This window comes from Pseudopodoces humilis, chromosome 2 (assembly GCF_049639895.1).
Source record: "Pseudopodoces humilis isolate 2021_Gansu_Grassland_sample_001 chromosome 2, ASM4963989v1, whole genome shotgun sequence".
Classification (NCBI taxonomy): domain Eukaryota; kingdom Metazoa; phylum Chordata; class Aves; order Passeriformes; family Paridae; genus Pseudopodoces; species Pseudopodoces humilis.
In genome coordinates this window covers 26,206,810-26,213,533 of record NC_142201.1, presented here as the reverse complement: position 1 = coordinate 26,213,533, position 6,724 = coordinate 26,206,810, and positions in this window count along the sequence as shown.

Here is a 6,724-nt window from a genome sequence, read left to right as displayed (position 1 = left end):
AATTTAAAGCTGTAAATAATCTTTTAGAAGCACATAGGGATTGTATGGGCTTTTTTTAAACATCCTATCCAGGCAAATTTCCAAGCAAGAAATTTAGCAATAGGCATATTAGGCTGCAATTCCTTTATTTGCCTACTTAGCCTACTCAGCCAACTGTTTGCAGCAATTGTTAATTCACAGCATGCACTGCAGTAGCTTTACTTATTGATATAGTAAGTTCTGCCAATACACAAACTCCATTATATCATCCCATAAAGCCCTCAAGGAACACTCCTGACCTCACAGGCACAGAACAGCACGTTTAAAACACACAACCAACATGCAAGTCCTTACTGGAACAATCTGCTGTGCCACCCACCATAAATACATTACACTTAGCAAGAATATCACCAGCACTGCCCTCAGGTTATTGTGATCTTTAGTTTCTGTGATCATATTTGCAATGACTGGATTCATAAACTGAACTATTTCTAGCCCCACCAAAGCCAGACTAGTGAGGTCAGGGATGAGCCTGAGGCCTGATTGAGACAGGAGGTTACAAAGGGCCTTCTGGCAAGCACCAGCTCCCAGGGCCAGAGTGCTGCCTTCCCAGAAACAGAAGTTTGGGGTGGAGCTTGGTAGAAGTGTTTTTTCTATTTTTTTTTTTTTTAACTTCTGATGACTCCAGAGCCTCCAAGAAGTCACATATAGAACAACTGCCTTCCCAAAGATCACTGTCACTCAGCAACCACAGAAAGCCCTGCCCTGTAGGAAACTACAGGAAATATATTCACAAATTATTTCAGAGTGTGAAGTGTTTTAAACCCAGCCCCTTACTCTGCCGAACTTGGAGAAGGGATTTGAAACGAGCTTTCTCACATTTCAGACAATGAACTTGTCCTTCCAGGCTAAGGAATTTTTGAGAAACTCTGTTCATACTGGAGCAATGAGAAAAATCTGACACGAACTTAAACTTGGAAATATTTTTTTCTTTCACAATCCATGCATACTTTACCATGTCAGTAAAGCTGGAGAAGGCCAGCAAGATGGATTATCAACCAAGGATAAATTACTTATCAGGGAAGCCTCTCCTCTGATGAGGACACACTCAGACACTTCAGGTCCACACCACGGACATATTCCTTCAGGAAACCCAGTATGGTCGTGGTTTGTGGTTAAACATGTATGTGAGTTCCTCTATAAAATCCAAGTGGCTGAGAAATCGAGATGCTGCAGCATAAAGCATTGAAATTTTGTATTTAGGGAAACCAAGGTCTCATATAAACCTAACCCAAAGTAGTTAGAATTCAGAATACGTTCTCTTCCTTACATAGATCACTTTCCATAAAAGCGTTTCTGTTTTATTTATCAATCAGAACAACACTAGGATTGAGATCCATGTACAAGTCTGGGGAGCAGAAGCCTGTGCTTTTTACCAGCAAAGGATGTTAGCCCAAGTACCTAGTCCATCACAGATTTCCTGCAGGACTGTAACTACACATTAAAAGCTACAATTTATTTACTTTCATGGCTCATTTTCACTGAGTGGGTGCAAATTTAAAAAAAGAAATCTAGATATTTTTATATTTAAAATCTTGAAAATCTGAGCCCTACCCACTGTGGATCTCATTTTCCAATGCAGTATCTTTTAACTTCTTAGTGCATTTTGTGAGAATAAATACAATGAAGATTGAGAAGCAGTCAGAAGATACTCTGACTTGCCCAAGAGATTTTTTTTCCTTGAGAAGTTAGTATAGGCAAAAAGAAATCCTGTAACTTTGGAGACAAAATACATGTGCCAATCTCAAACCCCACCAGGACAGGCAATGGAATTATTTCTCACATGTAGGTATTCGCACTGCACATTTGTACATTTTAAATTATTAGAGGTATATATTGATTTGACCTTGGGGCAAAGCTTAGATGTCATTCATCTGCTGTGAACACAGCCATAAACCAGCATTGGTATTTTGCATTCCTCTGCACAGTGTATCAGTACTGCCTGCTATGTTTTAACCTGGTATGCCTTTTTCACCAGAGCCTGCAAATCAAATGAGTCCTGTCACGCCCTCTGATGTGATGGGGGTAACAAACATTTGAGGAAAGGCTGTAACAGAGATCTGTGTGTCCCGTCTGCCTGGCTGCTCACACACCTTGTCAGCTGGATAGGCCAAAAGGCACTGGGATTGTTGTTTCCCCAGAAGCTCAAAGGACTGATCATCTTCACACTGCCAGCACGAGTGGGAATGGAACTCAATCCCTGCCTTTCCCCAGACTTACCAATGAAACCGAAGTAGAAGCCATGAAAAACAGCTGTGCAGACACCAGCACCTTCTCATCGTCTTTCTAAACATGCCAATTATCCTCTTCTCTCCAAAGGGGTGACGACTACCAGTCTGCTTCTTCTAAGCCTTGGGTGAAGGCATTAACACCTTCCAGAGGAGGGAACAGGTCCACATTTCCACTCTGTGAGGACAGAGGTGTAAAATCTGCAGAGAGCTCTGCCCTGTTGTCTCTTCTCAGTGGGAACGATCAGCCCCGCAAAAGTATGTGGACTAAGGGGGTAGTAAAGATTTCCATCTCCCAGCACAAGGGAATGCAGAAACTGCAGACAGGCATCCAGACCAAGTGTGAAGCACTAAAATAGTCCTTGAACTGATCAGGAATCACACAGCCCAAGGACCACGCTTAGCTAACGTCTGTCACTTGCTGTGAGTGGTCTGTATATCCACTGACACCAGCAAGTGTGAGATACATCTCTCTGTGTAAATTACAAAAAAGTATGGATTTGTATATATGAATAAGAATATACCACAATCCTTCACACTTGGATATGAAACTCAGAGAAAGGCAAATTTCTGCAGGAAGCAAGAATTTAATTTTGAAATCATTGGTTATGTTGGCTTCTCATTTATGAAAACAGCACTTAAAAACTGTGATACATTGAAGTACCCAGAGAGATTATTCCTTAATGATTGCAAGTACAGGTACCCCCAAAATAAAGAGATACTTACAGATATGTTACCAAAAGACATTTGTGTAGCTCCATAAATACTCTTTTTCAGAAAGTCTAAAGCTCACAGGATGGTCACCCAAAATCATCCTGACACATATCACTTGTAGTTCTCAAAAAGAAAAATATGCTATTTTCTCACACCTTTCTAAGAAGTAATTTTAAAAGATTCCATCTCAGAATGAGGAGCAATTGTACTCTAAGGTTTTCAAACTATAGAGACCGATTCCAGCATTTTAATGCATCCACCACATCACCTTAGAGCTCTCACAGCACTTACTTTTATGTTGCCTTCTGTGCTTACAACTTTCTTTCTACAGAAAATAAGTTAATATTTTCTTAATATTTGAAGGGAAAAAAAATTGTTCATGACAAATGAGCTACAGCATTACGGAACTGCTGATGTTGGAAGGGGCGTCTGGGGCCCACCTACTCCAAACCCCCGACAAAAGCAGGTTTAACGAGACGGGGCTGTTTAGGGCCAGGGCACAGCTGCTCAGTGCCACGGTCCTGTCCCGAAAAGAAAAAGCCATGTGCTTCGAGCGCACCCTGCCGATCATCCTGCTGAAGCTTTTTTTGTCTAGTTCTAAATCCTGCAAGTTTCCATGTTTAACTATCAGCGCTTTGCTGCCTTGATGGTAGGGTCTGGATTTTAAAAAATACATTTATTAAAGAAAACGTGGATACATAGATGCCTCAGTACTTCATAAAAATTCAGTTGGGTATTTTACCCATCCATGAATTACACTCAATTATTTTTGCAATGATTCACTGAATGTGAATTACAGAAGTCTTCACAAAGGTATTGAAAAATTATTCATTTTTAAGTATTTTTCTTTCTATATAAATATTATGTTGCTGCTGTTACAAGAGGCTCGTGTTTCCGTAAGTCAAAATCATAGAATCACAGAATATCTCAAGTTGGAAGGGACCCATGAGGAGTGAGCCCAAGTCTCTGCTCCTTGCAGGACCACCTAAAATGAAACCATATGACTAAGAGCATATTCCAGATGCTTCTCGAACTGTGACAGGCTTGGTGCTGTAACCACTGTCCTGGGGAGCTTGTTCTAACCATCCTCCCAGTGAAAAGTCTTTTCCTAATGTTCAATCTGAACTTCCTCTGACTTTCTGGCACTTGCTGCTGTTAATTTCCATCAGCTGGGGACTGCACAACGCTGTAGCCTATCCAGATGTCTCTGTAAGGCCTCTCTATCCTAGAGGGAGTCCACAACTTCCCTAATCTAGTATCATCAGTAAACTTCCTTAATGTACATTTAACTCCTATGGACAGTCATTTATAAAAACATTAAAGAGCACTTACCCTAAAAGTGAGCCTTGGGGTGACTGACTGCCAACTTGATGTAACCCCATTTACTGCAACGCCTTGAGCCCAATCTGTCAGCCAGATTTAAGATAAAACTACTTACTGACTGTGTCTTGTAACTTTAACTAAAGATGTTTGTGAATAAATATACAAAATATATATGGAAAATAACCTTAAGAAAAGGATTCAAATGAACAAAGCCCTCAGATTTGTAAAGGGTGTAAATAATCTTGCAGCAGCCACTTTCAGAAGGTACCATAATAAAGAGACCTTAATAAGTGGTTCTGAAACCATTTCACATGCAGGATAAACCTCTCTGAAGTGTCCAGCTGAAAAACACACAGCTAAGATAAACCACAAGGAGACATATATGTTTTTATTTACCACCACTATTAATTCTCCACTTCCGGACAATATTAGTTAGTTGCTCCTTTTTAATTCTTTGAATTGCATTTGACTGTCAGGCTGTGCACTTGTGCTCTTACCTGGTATCTCATCTTTGGGCAAACTTAAACAAAATAGTAGTGGAATTTTCCACACTTCCGGATGATCTCCACTATTTAAATGAATATAAGGAAATGAAAAGGAAAACCCACCAGCTCTCTCACTTTGTGCTATGTTGTTTTTGTGCTACAACTGAACAACCCCCCTTTGACTGTCACCTGTTCCAAAGACCTGCACAGGTGCCTGCACCAGGTTTGTTTTGCTGCTGAGTCCTGCAGGGCTAGCACGTGCAAGTGCACAGAAACCCATCTGACCAAGACATGTGGTAGCACATGCCCCTGTTCATGGTTCCCAGCTGTCAAAGCACAGGACATCCTCTAGCACTGGCCAGGCACAGAGCTATTTAGGTCAAACAGTACTTAACTATTCTCAGTCTTTGTCCTCAGCAAAGTGGCCAGACTACAGACAGCTAAATCTGTCTTTTGATGCAGTTTTGTAACACTCATGAAGTGTCTGAGCTGTGCTTGAGCTAACTAACATCAGCAGCTGGAACAGCACACTGGGAGATAACTGAGCACTGACAATACACATCATTCAATTATTATTACATTCTGTTCAAGATCACTTGATAACATTTCCAAATCACTTTAAAAAAAACCTTTTTCTTTTCATTTGGCTGTTACCTGCTTTAACAAAGGCATATCCCTTCTTTCTAATGCAACAAATGCAAATGGCCCATTCAATGGTACAAAGTCAAACCAAAAATAGTCTTTCATCAAGCTACATTTTGGTCAGGAAGGAGCAATCACAGGGCATGGCCCTGCCCCATTTTCTTCTCTTGAACAAAATCGTATGTTGTCCAAGTGTGTGGAGTCTCCTCTTAACCCTTTCCTCCTATGTTACAGCCTGTTCTGTCTGTAGAGATGATTGAATTAGCAGCTTGACCCTTTCCTGGTCAATGAAGGGTTTTATGTCTCATTATCTATTCCCTCTCACTGCTACTGAAGGAAAATAGTATTTTATGTACAGGTTTGGGCAGAGAATTGATTGAGAACAGCCCTGCACAAGACCTGGGGATGATGGTTCATGGAAAACTCAACATGAGCAGGTAATGTGTGCTTACTGTTCAGAAATCCAACCATGGGCTGCACCCCAAGCAGGGGAAGGGAGGGGACTCTGCCCCTCCACTCTGCTCTGGTGAGACCCCACCTGGAGTCCTGCACCCAGCTCTGGATGGAACATGGAATTAATGGACCAAATCCAGAGGAGGGCTACAAAGTTAATAAGGGGACCAGAACACCTACCCTACAACAACAGGCTGAGAAATTTGGGGCCGGTCAGTCCAGGGAAGAGAAGGTTGTGTGGAAAAAACCTTCTGGTATTTGGAGGAGGCCTGGAGGGAAGCCAGAGAGAGACTCTGTCAGAAACTGTAGCGATAGGACAAGGAGCAATGGGTACAAATTAAAAGAGGGAAAATTTAGGTTAGATAGTAGGAAGAAATTCTTTTCTGTGAGGGTGGTGAGGACTGGAACAGGTTGCCCCTTGGGAGGTTGTGGATGTCCCATCCCTAGCAGTGTTCAAAGCCAGGTTGGATGAAGCATTGAGCAGCCTGGTGTAGTAGAAGGTGTTCATGTCCATGTCAGGGGCTTGGGACTAGATGATCTTTAATGTCCATTCCACTCGTTCAAAACTGTATGGTATGCATCACTGTGTGAGTAAAACAGAAGGCGAGGTTGGTGACTGAACAGCTCCCCAGGGCAGTGGTCATGCATGACACCAAGTCTGTCAAGAGTTCAAGGAGTGTCTGACAATGTTCTTTGTCACAGTTTGGATTTTATGGTAGTCCTGCAAGGAGCAGAGAACTGGAGTCAAGGAACCTTAAGGGTCTCTTCCAACTCCTTACAGTTTTCTTCCAACTTGAGATATTCCATGACTATATGCTAAGTACAGTGGTACACGAAAAG